The 14,621-nt window shown below is 35.2% G+C and overlaps 1 protein-coding gene and 9 non-coding genes across 10 annotated transcripts in view; all 10 read right to left on the reverse strand.

Moving 5' to 3' along the window:
- LOC147859102 (uncharacterized) overlaps positions 1-14,621 on the reverse strand; it is a 53,974-nt gene that overhangs the window by 5,704 nt on the left and 33,649 nt on the right. The window lies entirely within an intron of this gene.
- Positions 552-624, reverse strand: TRNAE-CUC (transfer RNA glutamic acid (anticodon CUC)). The gene has a single exon. It is a non-coding gene; the product is annotated as a tRNA-Glu (tRNA).
- TRNAE-CUC (transfer RNA glutamic acid (anticodon CUC)) lies at positions 2,172-2,244 on the reverse strand. The gene has a single exon. It is a non-coding gene; the product is annotated as a tRNA-Glu (tRNA).
- On the reverse strand, positions 3,792-3,864 carry TRNAE-CUC (transfer RNA glutamic acid (anticodon CUC)). The gene has a single exon. It is a non-coding gene; the product is annotated as a tRNA-Glu (tRNA).
- TRNAE-CUC (transfer RNA glutamic acid (anticodon CUC)) lies at positions 5,412-5,484 on the reverse strand. The gene has a single exon. It is a non-coding gene; the product is annotated as a tRNA-Glu (tRNA).
- TRNAE-CUC (transfer RNA glutamic acid (anticodon CUC)) lies at positions 7,032-7,104 on the reverse strand. Its single transcript has one exon. It is a non-coding gene; the product is annotated as a tRNA-Glu (tRNA).
- On the reverse strand, positions 8,652-8,724 carry TRNAE-CUC (transfer RNA glutamic acid (anticodon CUC)). Its single transcript has one exon. It is a non-coding gene; the product is annotated as a tRNA-Glu (tRNA).
- On the reverse strand, positions 10,272-10,344 carry TRNAE-CUC (transfer RNA glutamic acid (anticodon CUC)). The gene has a single exon. It is a non-coding gene; the product is annotated as a tRNA-Glu (tRNA).
- On the reverse strand, positions 11,892-11,964 carry TRNAE-CUC (transfer RNA glutamic acid (anticodon CUC)). Its single transcript has one exon. It is a non-coding gene; the product is annotated as a tRNA-Glu (tRNA).
- TRNAE-CUC (transfer RNA glutamic acid (anticodon CUC)) lies at positions 13,512-13,584 on the reverse strand. Its single transcript has one exon. It is a non-coding gene; the product is annotated as a tRNA-Glu (tRNA).

Below are 14,621 nucleotides of genomic sequence, written 5' to 3' on the forward strand. Positions count from 1 at the left end.
AACTCATGATATATGATAGACCTGCTTGTACCCGGGCGTCTCAGGTAAAAAGCAAGGATCCGGGGCAACTTGATTACAATGGAATTCATTTAGTAAATGAAATAGTGGATGTACCACTCTAGCCTTTGTTACAAATAAAGAAACATGGTGCAATGCTCATCGTACCAATGTCCATTATTCTGCAATCTATGCGTATTTTTTGAAATTGTATCCAGTTATCCAAACTATAATTGTTGGTGTACCAATTTGTCGTACCAATGTTGACGAATAACCACAGCCAAAGATGGTGCTTCTTGTTGTCCCGAACGACATAATGTTTTGTCCAATTTCATTTGAAACCTCTACCATGAATCGAATAATGGGATTAAGTTTAGAAATTGATGTTAGGAGAGAAAAATCAAAGTAATGTTCGTCATCAATCCTTCAAACATAATATTGATTATTTTGTTAATTGCACATTATCGTAACATCTACTTTAGGTCTTGAGTTTTTGAGTTGTCAAACAGTTAACACATGATATGCGTCCGAAATTTAATATATGATATTGTCGTTTCCATTGCCGGGAGTTGAACCCGGGTCTCTCGGGTGAGAGCCGAGTATCCTAACCAACTAGACTACAATGGATCACATGTTGGGTGCTTTTTATCGTAACGATCATTGATTCGTAATAAATAATATTTATATATTGCGCAAACAAGGATCCGAACCAGCTAGACTACAATGGAATTCATTTAGTAAATGATTTAGTTAATGCAATATTCCAGTGGTTCACTTAAAATATAGAAACATGGTGCAATGCTCATCGACAGTTGACCAATAGTCTGCGATCTATGCGTATTGCTTGAAATTGTATTGTGATATCCAAACTATAATTGTTGGTGTACTAATTTGTCGTACCAATGTTGACGACTAACCAAAACCAAATATACTGCTTCTTGTTGTCCCGAACAACATAATGTTGTCCCTAACCAACTAGATTACAATGGCTCCTATCTTGTGTATAGATATATTGCAATCATAGATTAGTAACAAATAATATTTACATATTGCGCAAGCATCAACAAGAAACTGAGGATTACTCTCACACGCTCTCGTTTTTAACATTTAATCATTTCAAGGGGTTTTATCGATGCGACATTACATAATGATCTATGATGTATCTAGTTTTCCCAATGCCTATTGTTGTACCCCGGAGTCTCGTGTAGAAAACAAGGATCCGAACCAACTAGACTACAATAGAATTGATTTAGTGCATGAATTAGTTAATATAATATTCTAGTGCTTTGCTTCAAATAAAGAACTATGACGCAATGTTGATCGAGAGTTCACCATTATTCTACAATCTATGCGTAGTTCGGGAAACTCTATGAGGTTATCCAAACTATAATTGTCGGTGTACTAATTTGTCGCAACCATGTTGACAAATAACCACGACTAAATATATTGCTTCTTCTTGTCCCGAACAACCTAATGTTTTGTCAAATTTCATTTGAAACCTCTCCTATTAATTGAATAATGGGATTAAGTTTGCAAGCATCCACAAAAAAACTGAGGATTATTCTAACGCACTTTCATTTTTAACATTTAATAATGTCAAGGGCTTTTATCGATGCCACATTAACTCATGATATATGATAGACCTGCTTGTACCCGGGCGTCTCAGGTAAAAAGCAAGGATCCGGGGCAACTTGATTACAATGGAATTCATTTAGTAAATGAAATAGTTGATGTACCACTCTAGCCCTTTGTTACAAATAAAGAAACATGGTGCAATGCTCATCGTACCAATGTCCATTATTCTGCAATCTATGCGTATTTTTTGAAATTGTATCCAGTTATCCAAACTATAATTGTTGGTGTACCAATTTGTCGTACCAATGTTGACGAATAACCACAGCCAAAGATGCTGCTTCTTGTTGTCCCGAACGACATAATGTTTTGTCCAATTTCATTTGAAACCTCTACCATGAATCGAATAATGGGATTAAGTTTAGAAATTGATGTTAGGAGAGAAAAATCAAAGTAATGTTCGTCATCAATCCTTCAAACATAATATTGATTATTTTGTTAATTGCACATTATCGTAACATCTACTTTAGGTCTTGAGTTTTTGAGTTGTCAAACAGTTAACACATGATATGCGTCCGAAATTTAATATATGATATTGTCGTTTCCATTGCCGGGAGTTGAACCCGGGTCTCTCGGGTGAGAGCCGAGTATCCTAACCAACTAGACTACAATGGATCACATGTTGGGTGCTTTTTATCGTAACGATCATTGATTCGTAATAAATAATATTTATATATTGCGCAAACAAGGATCCGAACCAGCTAGACTACAATGGAATTCATTTAGTAAATGATTTAGTTAATGCAATATTCCAGTGGTTCACTTAAAATATAGAAACATGGTGCAATGCTCATCGACAGTTGACCAATAGTCTGCGATCTATGCGTATTGCTTGAAATTGTATTGTGATATCCAAACTATAATTGTTGGTGTACTAATTTGTCGTACCAATGTTGACGACTAACCAAAACCAAATATACTGCTTCTTGTTGTCCCGAACAACATAATGTTGTCCCTAACCAACTAGATTACAATGGCTCCTATCTTGTGTATAGATATATTGCAATCATAGATTAGTAACAAATAATATTTACATATTGCGCAAGCATCAACAAGAAACTGAGGATTACTCTCACACGCTCTCGTTTTTAACATTTAATCATTTCAAGGGGTTTTATCGATGCGACATTACATAATGATCTATGATGTATCTAGTTTTCCCAATGCCTATTGTTGTACCCCGGAGTCTCGTGTACAAAACAAGGATCCGAACCAACTAGACTACAATAGAATTGATTTAGTGCATGAATTAGTTAATATAATATTCTAGTGCTTTGCTTCAAATAAAGAACCATGACGCAATGTTGATCGAGAGTTCACCATTATTCTACAATCTATGCGTAGTTCGGGAAACTCTATGAGGTTATCCAAACTATAATTGTCGGTGTACTAATTTGTCGCAACCATGTTGACAAATAACCACGACTAAATATATTGTTTCTTCTTGTCCCGAACAACCTAATGTTTTGTCAAATTTCATTTGAAACCTCTCCTATTAATTGAATAATGGGATTAAGTTTGCAAGCATCCACAAAAAAACTGAGGATTATTCTAACGCACTTTCATTTTTAACATTTAATAATGTCAAGGGCTTTTATCGATGCCACATTAACTCATGATATATGATAGACCTGCTTGTACCCGGGCGTCTCAGGTAAAAAGCAAGGATCCGGGGCAACTTGATTACAATGGAATTCATTTAGTAAATGAAATAGTGGATGTACCACTCTAGCCCTTTGTTACAAATAAAGAAACATGGTGCAATGCTCATCGTACCAATGTCCATTATTCTGCAATCTATGCGTATTTTTTGAAATTGTATCCAGTTATCCAAACTATAATTGTTGGTGTACCAATTTGTCGTACCAATGTTGACGAATAACCACAGCCAAAGATGCTGCTTCTTGTTGTCCCGAACGACATAATGTTTTGTCCAATTTCATTTGAAACCTCTACCATGAATCGAATAATGGGATTAAGTTTAGAAATTGATGTTAGGAGAGAAAAATCAAACTAATGTTCGTCATCAATCCTTCAAACATAATATTGATTATTTTGTTAATTGCACATTATCGTAACATCTACTTTAGGTCTTGAGTTTTTGAGTTGTCAAACAGTTAACACATGATATGCGTCCGAAATTTAATATATGATATTGTCGTTTCCATTGCCGGGAGTTGAACCCGGGTCTCTCGGGTGAGAGCCGAGTATCCTAACCAACTAGACTACAATGGATCACATGTTGGGTGCTTTTTATCGTAACGATCGTTGATTCGTAATAAATAATATTTATATATTGCGCAAACAAGGATCCGAACCAGCTAGACTACAATGGAATTCATTTAGTAAATGATTTAGTTAATGTAATATTCCAGTGGTTCACTTCAAATATAGAAACATGGTGCAATGCTCATCGACAGTTGACCAATAGTCTGCGATCTATGCGTATTGCTTGAAATTGTATTGTGATATCCAAACTATAATTGTTGGTGTACTAATTTGTCGTACCAATGTTGACGACTAACCAAAACCAAATATACTGCTTCTTGTTGTCCCGAACAACATAATGTTGTCCCTAACCAACTAGATTACAATGGCTCCTATCTTGTGTATAGATATATTGCAATCATAGATTAGTAACAAATAATATTTACATATTGCGCAAGCATCAACAAGAAACTGAGGATTACTCTCACACGCTCTCGTTTTTAACATTTAATCATTTCAAGGGGTTTTATCGATGCGACATTACATAATGATCTATGATGTATCTAGTTTTCCCAATGCCTATTGTTGTACCCCGGAGTCTCGTGTACAAAACAAGGATCCGAACCAACTAGACTACAATAGAATTGATTTAGTGCATGAATTAGTTAATATAATATTCTAGTGCTTTGCTTCAAATAAAGAACCATGACGCAATGTTGATCGAGAGTTCACCATTATTCTACAATCTATGCGTAGTTCGGGAAACTCTATGAGGTTATCCAAACTATAATTGTCGGTGTACTAATTTGTCGCAACCATGTTGACAAATAACCACGACTAAATATATTGTTTCTTCTTGTCCCGAACAACCTAATGTTTTGTCAAATTTCATTTGAAACCTCTCCTATTAATTGAATAATGGGATTAAGTTTGCAAGCATCCACAAAAAAACTGAGGATTATTCTAACGCACTTTCATTTTTAACATTTAATAATGTCAAGGGCTTTTATCGATGCCACATTAACTCATGATATATGATAGACCTGCTTGTACCCGGGCGTCTCAGGTAAAAAGCAAGGATCCGGGGCAACTTGATTACAATGGAATTCATTTAGTAAATGAAATAGTGGATGTACCACTCTAGCCCTTTGTTACAAATAAAGAAACATGGTGCAATGCTCATCGTACCAATGTCCATTATTCTGCAATCTATGCGTATTTTTTGAAATTGTATCCAGTTATCCAAACTATAATTGTTGGTGTACCAATTTGTCGTACCAATGTTGACGAATAACCACAGCCAAAGATGCTGCTTCTTGTTGTCCCGAACGACATAATGTTTTGTCCAATTTCATTTGAAACCTCTACCATGAATCGAATAATGGGATTAAGTTTAGAAATTGATGTTAGGAGAGAAAAATCAAACTAATGTTCGTCATCAATCCTTCAAACATAATATTGATTATTTTGTTAATTGCACATTATCGTAACATCTACTTTAGGTCTTGAGTTTTTGAGTTGTCAAACAGTTAACACATGATATGCGTCCGAAATTTAATATATGATATTGTCGTTTCCATTGCCGGGAGTTGAACCCGGGTCTCTCGGGTGAGAGCCGAGTATCCTAACCAACTAGACTACAATGGATCACATGTTGGGTGCTTTTTATCGTAACGATCATTGATTCGTAATAAATAATATTTATATATTGCGCAAACAAGGATCCGAACCAGCTAGACTACAATGGAATTCATTTAGTAAATGATTTAGTTAATGTAATATTCCAGTGGTTCACTTCAAATATAGAAACATGGTGCAATGCTCATCGACAGTTGACCAATAGTCTGCGATCTATGCGTATTGCTTGAAATTGTATTGTGATATCCAAACTATAATTGTTGGTGTACTAATTTGTCGTACCAATGTTGACGACTAACCAAAACCAAATATACTGCTTCTTGTTGTCCCGAACAACATAATGTTGTCCCTAACCAACTAGATTACAATGGCTCCTATCTTGTGTATAGATATATTGCAATCATAGATTAGTAACAAATAATATTTACATATTGCGCAAGCATCAACAAGAAACTGAGGATTACTCTCACACGCTCTCGTTTTTAACATTTAATCATTTCAAGGGGTTTTATCGATGCGACATTACATAATGATCTATGATGTATCTAGTTTTCCCAATGCCTATTGTTGTACCCCGGAGTCTCGTGTACAAAACAAGGATCCGAACCAACTAGACTACAATAGAATTGATTTAGTGCATGAATTAGTTAATATAATATTCTAGTGCTTTGCTTCAAATAAAGAACCATGACGCAATGTTGATCGAGAGTTCACCATTATTCTACAATCTATGCGTAGTTCGGGAAACTCTATGAGGTTATCCAAACTATAATTGTCGGTGTACTAATTTGTCGCAACCATGTTGACAAATAACCACGACTAAATATATTGTTTCTTCTTGTCCCGAACAACCTAATGTTTTGTCAAATTTCATTTGAAACCTCTCCTATTAATTGAATAATGGGATTAAGTTTGCAAGCATCCACAAAAAAACTGAGGATTATTCTAACGCACTTTCATTTTTAACATTTAATAATGTCAAGGGCTTTTATCGATGCCACATTAACTCATGATATATGATAGACCTGCTTGTACCCGGGCGTCTCAGGTAAAAAGCAAGGATCCGGGGCAACTTGATTACAATGGAATTCATTTAGTAAATGAAATAGTGGATGTACCACTCTAGCCCTTTGTTACAAATAAAGAAACATGGTGCAATGCTCATCGTACCAATGTCCATTATTCTGCAATCTATGCGTATTTTTTGAAATTGTATCCAGTTATCCAAACTATAATTGTTGGTGTACCAATTTGTCGTACCAATGTTGACGAATAACCACAGCCAAAGATGCTGCTTCTTGTTGTCCCGAACGACATAATGTTTTGTCCAATTTCATTTGAAACCTCTACCATGAATCGAATAATGGGATTAAGTTTAGAAATTGATGTTAGGAGAGAAAAATCAAACTAATGTTCGTCATCAATCCTTCAAACATAATATTGATTATTTTGTTAATTGCACATTATCGTAACATCTACTTTAGGTCTTGAGTTTTTGAGTTGTCAAACAGTTAACACATGATATGCGTCCGAAATTTAATATATGATATTGTCGTTTCCATTGCCGGGAGTTGAACCCGGGTCTCTCGGGTGAGAGCCGAGTATCCTAACCAACTAGACTACAATGGATCACATGTTGGGTGCTTTTTATCGTAACGATCATTGATTCGTAATAAATAATATTTATATATTGCGCAAACAAGGATCCGAACCAGCTAGACTACAATGGAATTCATTTAGTAAATGATTTAGTTAATGTAATATTCCAGTGGTTCACTTCAAATATAGAAACATGGTGCAATGCTCATCGACAGTTGACCAATAGTCTGCGATCTATGCGTATTGCTTGAAATTGTATTGTGATATCCAAACTATAATTGTTGGTGTACTAATTTGTCGTACCAATGTTGACGACTAACCAAAACCAAATATACTGCTTCTTGTTGTCCCGAACAACATAATGTTGTCCCTAACCAACTAGATTACAATGGCTCCTATCTTGTGTATAGATATATTGCAATCATAGATTAGTAACAAATAATATTTACATATTGCGCAAGCATCAACAAGAAACTGAGGATTACTCTCACACGCTCTCGTTTTTAACATTTAATCATTTCAAGGGGTTTTATCGATGCGACATTACATAATGATCTATGATGTATCTAGTTTTCCCAATGCCTATTGTTGTACCCCGGAGTCTCGTGTACAAAACAAGGATCCGAACCAACTAGACTACAATAGAATTGATTTAGTGCATGAATTAGTTAATATAATATTCTAGTGCTTTGCTTCAAATAAAGAACCATGACGCAATGTTGATCGAGAGTTCACCATTATTCTACAATCTATGCGTAGTTCGGGAAACTCTATGAGGTTATCCAAACTATAATTGTCGGTGTACTAATTTGTCGCAACCATGTTGACAAATAACCACGACTAAATATATTGTTTCTTCTTGTCCCGAACAACCTAATGTTTTGTCAAATTTCATTTGAAACCTCTCCTATTAATTGAATAATGGGATTAAGTTTGCAAGCATCCACAAAAAAACTGAGGATTATTCTAACGCACTTTCATTTTTAACATTTAATAATGTCAAGGGCTTTTATCGATGCCACATTAACTCATGATATATGATAGACCTGCTTGTACCCGGGCGTCTCAGGTAAAAAGCAAGGATCCGGGGCAACTTGATTACAATGGAATTCATTTAGTAAATGAAATAGTGGATGTACCACTCTAGCCCTTTGTTACAAATAAAGAAACATGGTGCAATGCTCATCGTACCAATGTCCATTATTCTGCAATCTATGCGTATTTTTTGAAATTGTATCCAGTTATCCAAACTATAATTGTTGGTGTACCAATTTGTCGTACCAATGTTGACGAATAACCACAGCCAAAGATGCTGCTTCTTGTTGTCCCGAACGACATAATGTTTTGTCCAATTTCATTTGAAACCTCTACCATGAATCGAATAATGGGATTAAGTTTAGAAATTGATGTTAGGAGAGAAAAATCAAACTAATGTTCGTCATCAATCCTTCAAACATAATATTGATTATTTTGTTAATTGCACATTATCGTAACATCTACTTTAGGTCTTGAGTTTTTGAGTTGTCAAACAGTTAACACATGATATGCGTCCGAAATTTAATATATGATATTGTCGTTTCCATTGCCGGGAGTTGAACCCGGGTCTCTCGGGTGAGAGCCGAGTATCCTAACCAACTAGACTACAATGGATCACATGTTGGGTGCTTTTTATCGTAACGATCATTGATTCGTAATAAATAATATTTATATATTGCGCAAACAAGGATCCGAACCAGCTAGACTACAATGGAATTCATTTAGTAAATGATTTAGTTAATGTAATATTCCAGTGGTTCACTTCAAATATAGAAACATGGTGCAATGCTCATCGACAGTTGACCAATAGTCTGCGATCTATGCGTATTGCTTGAAATTGTATTGTGATATCCAAACTATAATTGTTGGTGTACTAATTTGTCGTACCAATGTTGACGACTAACCAAAACCAAATATACTGCTTCTTGTTGTCCCGAACAACATAATGTTGTCCCTAACCAACTAGATTACAATGGCTCCTATCTTGTGTATAGATATATTGCAATCATAGATTAGTAACAAATAATATTTACATATTGCGCAAGCATCAACAAGAAACTGAGGATTACTCTCACACGCTCTCGTTTTTAACATTTAATCATTTCAAGGGGTTTTATCGATGCGACATTACATAATGATCTATGATGTATCTAGTTTTCCCAATGCCTATTGTTGTACCCCGGAGTCTCGTGTACAAAACAAGGATCCGAACCAACTAGACTACAATAGAATTGATTTAGTGCATGAATTAGTTAATATAATATTCTAGTGCTTTGCTTCAAATAAAGAACCATGACGCAATGTTGATCGAGAGTTCACCATTATTCTACAATCTATGCGTAGTTCGGGAAACTCTATGAGGTTATCCAAACTATAATTGTCGGTGTACTAATTTGTCGCAACCATGTTGACAAATAACCACGACTAAATATATTGTTTCTTCTTGTCCCGAACAACCTAATGTTTTGTCAAATTTCATTTGAAACCTCTCCTATTAATTGAATAATGGGATTAAGTTTGCAAGCATCCACAAAAAAACTGAGGATTATTCTAACGCACTTTCATTTTTAACATTTAATAATGTCAAGGGCTTTTATCGATGCCACATTAACTCATGATATATGATAGACCTGCTTGTACCCGGGCGTCTCAGGTAAAAAGCAAGGATCCGGGGCAACTTGATTACAATGGAATTCATTTAGTAAATGAAATAGTGGATGTACCACTCTAGCCCTTTGTTACAAATAAAGAAACATGGTGCAATGCTCATCGTACCAATGTCCATTATTCTGCAATCTATGCGTATTTTTTGAAATTGTATCCAGTTATCCAAACTATAATTGTTGGTGTACCAATTTGTCGTACCAATGTTGACGAATAACCACAGCCAAAGATGCTGCTTCTTGTTGTCCCGAACGACATAATGTTTTGTCCAATTTCATTTGAAACCTCTACCATGAATCGAATAATGGGATTAAGTTTAGAAATTGATGTTAGGAGAGAAAAATCAAACTAATGTTCGTCATCAATCCTTCAAACATAATATTGATTATTTTGTTAATTGCACATTATCGTAACATCTACTTTAGGTCTTGAGTTTTTGAGTTGTCAAACAGTTAACACATGATATGCGTCCGAAATTTAATATATGATATTGTCGTTTCCATTGCCGGGAGTTGAACCCGGGTCTCTCGGGTGAGAGCCGAGTATCCTAACCAACTAGACTACAATGGATCACATGTTGGGTGCTTTTTATCGTAACGATCATTGATTCGTAATAAATAATATTTATATATTGCGCAAACAAGGATCCGAACCAGCTAGACTACAATGGAATTCATTTAGTAAATGATTTAGTTAATGTAATATTCCAGTGGTTCACTTCAAATATAGAAACATGGTGCAATGCTCATCGACAGTTGACCAATAGTCTGCGATCTATGCGTATTGCTTGAAATTGTATTGTGATATCCAAACTATAATTGTTGGTGTACTAATTTGTCGTACCAATGTTGACGACTAACCAAAACCAAATATACTGCTTCTTGTTGTCCCGAACAACATAATGTTGTCCCTAACCAACTAGATTACAATGGCTCCTATCTTGTGTATAGATATATTGCAATCATAGATTAGTAACAAATAATATTTACATATTGCGCAAGCATCAACAAGAAACTGAGGATTACTCTCACACGCTCTCGTTTTTAACATTTAATCATTTCAAGGGGTTTTATCGATGCGACATTACATAATGATCTATGATGTATCTAGTTTTCCCAATGCCTATTGTTGTACCCCGGAGTCTCGTGTACAAAACAAGGATCCGAACCAACTAGACTACAATAGAATTGATTTAGTGCATGAATTAGTTAATATAATATTCTAGTGCTTTGCTTCAAATAAAGAACCATGACGCAATGTTGATCGAGAGTTCACCATTATTCTACAATCTATGCGTAGTTCGGGAAACTCTATGAGGTTATCCAAACTATAATTGTCGGTGTACTAATTTGTCGCAACCATGTTGACAAATAACCACGACTAAATATATTGTTTCTTCTTGTCCCGAACAACCTAATGTTTTGTCAAATTTCATTTGAAACCTCTCCTATTAATTGAATAATGGGATTAAGTTTGCAAGCATCCACAAAAAAACTGAGGATTATTCTAACGCACTTTCATTTTTAACATTTAATAATGTCAAGGGCTTTTATCGATGCCACATTAACTCATGATATATGATAGACCTGCTTGTACCCGGGCGTCTCAGGTAAAAAGCAAGGATCCGGGGCAACTTGATTACAATGGAATTCATTTAGTAAATGAAATAGTGGATGTACCACTCTAGCCCTTTGTTACAAATAAAGAAACATGGTGCAATGCTCATCGTACCAATGTCCATTATTCTGCAATCTATGCGTATTTTTTGAAATTGTATCCAGTTATCCAAACTATAATTGTTGGTGTACCAATTTGTCGTACCAATGTTGACGAATAACCACAGCCAAAGATGCTGCTTCTTGTTGTCCCGAACGACATAATGTTTTGTCCAATTTCATTTGAAACCTCTACCATGAATCGAATAATGGGATTAAGTTTAGAAATTGATGTTAGGAGAGAAAAATCAAACTAATGTTCGTCATCAATCCTTCAAACATAATATTGATTATTTTGTTAATTGCACATTATCGTAACATCTACTTTAGGTCTTGAGTTTTTGAGTTGTCAAACAGTTAACACATGATATGCGTCCGAAATTTAATATATGATATTGTCGTTTCCATTGCCGGGAGTTGAACCCGGGTCTCTCGGGTGAGAGCCGAGTATCCTAACCAACTAGACTACAATGGATCACATGTTGGGTGCTTTTTATCGTAACGATCATTGATTCGTAATAAATAATATTTATATATTGCGCAAACAAGGATCCGAACCAGCTAGACTACAATGGAATTCATTTAGTAAATGATTTAGTTAATGTAATATTCCAGTGGTTCACTTCAAATATAGAAACATGGTGCAATGCTCATCGACAGTTGACCAATAGTCTGCGATCTATGCGTATTGCTTGAAATTGTATTGTGATATCCAAACTATAATTGTTGGTGTACTAATTTGTCGTACCAATGTTGACGACTAACCAAAACCAAATATACTGCTTCTTGTTGTCCCGAACAACATAATGTTGTCCCTAACCAACTAGATTACAATGGCTCCTATCTTGTGTATAGATATATTGCAATCATAGATTAGTAACAAATAATATTTACATATTGCGCAAGCATCAACAAGAAACTGAGGATTACTCTCACACGCTCTCGTTTTTAACATTTAATCATTTCAAGGGGTTTTATCGATGCGACATTACATAATGATCTATGATGTATCTAGTTTTCCCAATGCCTATTGTTGTACCCCGGAGTCTCGTGTACAAAACAAGGATCCGAACCAACTAGACTACAATAGAATTGATTTAGTGCATGAATTAGTTAATATAATATTCTAGTGCTTTGCTTCAAATAAAGAACCATGACGCAATGTTGATCGAGAGTTCACCATTATTCTACAATCTATGCGTAGTTCGGGAAACTCTATGAGGTTATCCAAACTATAATTGTCGGTGTACTAATTTGTCGCAACCATGTTGACAAATAACCACGACTAAATATATTGTTTCTTCTTGTCCCGAACAACCTAATGTTTTGTCAAATTTCATTTGAAACCTCTCCTATTAATTGAATAATGGGATTAAGTTTGCAAGCATCCACAAAAAAACTGAGGATTATTCTAACGCACTTTCATTTTTAACATTTAATAATGTCAAGGGCTTTTATCGATGCCACATTAACTCATGATATATGATAGACCTGCTTGTACCCGGGCGTCTCAGGTAAAAAGCAAGGATCCGGGGCAACTTGATTACAATGGAATTCATTTAGTAAATGAAATAGTGGATGTACCACTCTAGCCCTTTGTTACAAATAAAGAAACATGGTGCAATGCTCATCGTACCAATGTCCATTATTCTGCAATCTATGCGTATTTTTTGAAATTGTATCCAGTTATCCAAACTATAATTGTTGGTGTACCAATTTGTCGTACCAATGTTGACGAATAACCACAGCCAAAGATGCTGCTTCTTGTTGTCCCGAACGACATAATGTTTTGTCCAATTTCATTTGAAACCTCTACCATGAATCGAATAATGGGATTAAGTTTAGAAATTGATGTTAGGAGAGAAAAATCAAACTAATGTTCGTCATCAATCCTTCAAACATAATATTGATTATTTTGTTAATTGCACATTATCGTAACATCTACTTTAGGTCTTGAGTTTTTGAGTTGTCAAACAGTTAACACATGATATGCGTCCGAAATTTAATATATGATATTGTCGTTTCCATTGCCGGGAGTTGAACCCGGGTCTCTCGGGTGAGAGCCGAGTATCCTAACCAACTAGACTACAATGGATCACATGTTGGGTGCTTTTTATCGTAACGATCATTGATTCGTAATAAATAATATTTATATATTGCGCAAACAAGGATCCGAACCAGCTAGACTACAATGGAATTCATTTAGTAAATGATTTAGTTAATGTAATATTCCAGTGGTTCACTTCAAATATAGAAACATGGTGCAATGCTCATCGACAGTTGACCAATAGTCTGCGATCTATGCGTATTGCTTGAAATTGTATTGTGATATCCAAACTATAATTGTTGGTGTACTAATTTGTCGTACCAATGTTGACGACTAACCAAAACCAAATATACTGCTTCTTGTTGTCCCGAACAACATAATGTTGTCCCTAACCAACTAGATTACAATGGCTCCTATCTTGTGTATAGATATATTGCAATCATAGATTAGTAACAAATAATATTTACATATTGCGCAAGCATCAACAAGAAACTGAGGATTACTCTCACACGCTCTCGTTTTTAACATTTAATCATTTCAAGGGGTTTTATCGATGCGACATTACATAATGATCTATGATGTATCTAGTTTTCCCAATGCCTATTGTTGTACCCCGGAGTCTCGTGTACAAAACAAGGATCCGAACCAACTAGACTACAATAGAATTGATTTAGTGCATGAATTAGTTAATATAATATTCTAGTGCTTTGCTTCAAATAAAGAACCATGACGCAATGTTGATCGAGAGTTCACCATTATTCTACAATCTATGCGTAGTTCGGGAAACTCTATGAGGTTATCCAAACTATAATTGTCGGTGTACTAATTTGTCGCAACCATGTTGACAAATAACCACGACTAAATATATTGTTTCTTCTTGTCCCGAACAACCTAATGTTTTGTCAAATTTCATTTGAAACCTCTCCTATTAATTGAATAATGGGATTAAGTTTGCAAGCATCCACAAAAAAACTGAGGATTATTCTAACGCACTTTCATTTTTAACATTTAATAATGTCAAGGGCTTTTATCGATGCCACATTAACTCATGATATATGATAGACCTGCTTGTACCCGGGCGTCTC

This window comes from Azolla caroliniana, unplaced genomic scaffold (assembly GCF_043228905.1).
Source record: "Azolla caroliniana isolate FFs.n. ecotype wild unplaced genomic scaffold, voAzoCaro1.0.p SCAF_10, whole genome shotgun sequence".
Taxonomy (NCBI): domain Eukaryota; kingdom Viridiplantae; phylum Streptophyta; class Polypodiopsida; order Salviniales; family Salviniaceae; genus Azolla; species Azolla caroliniana.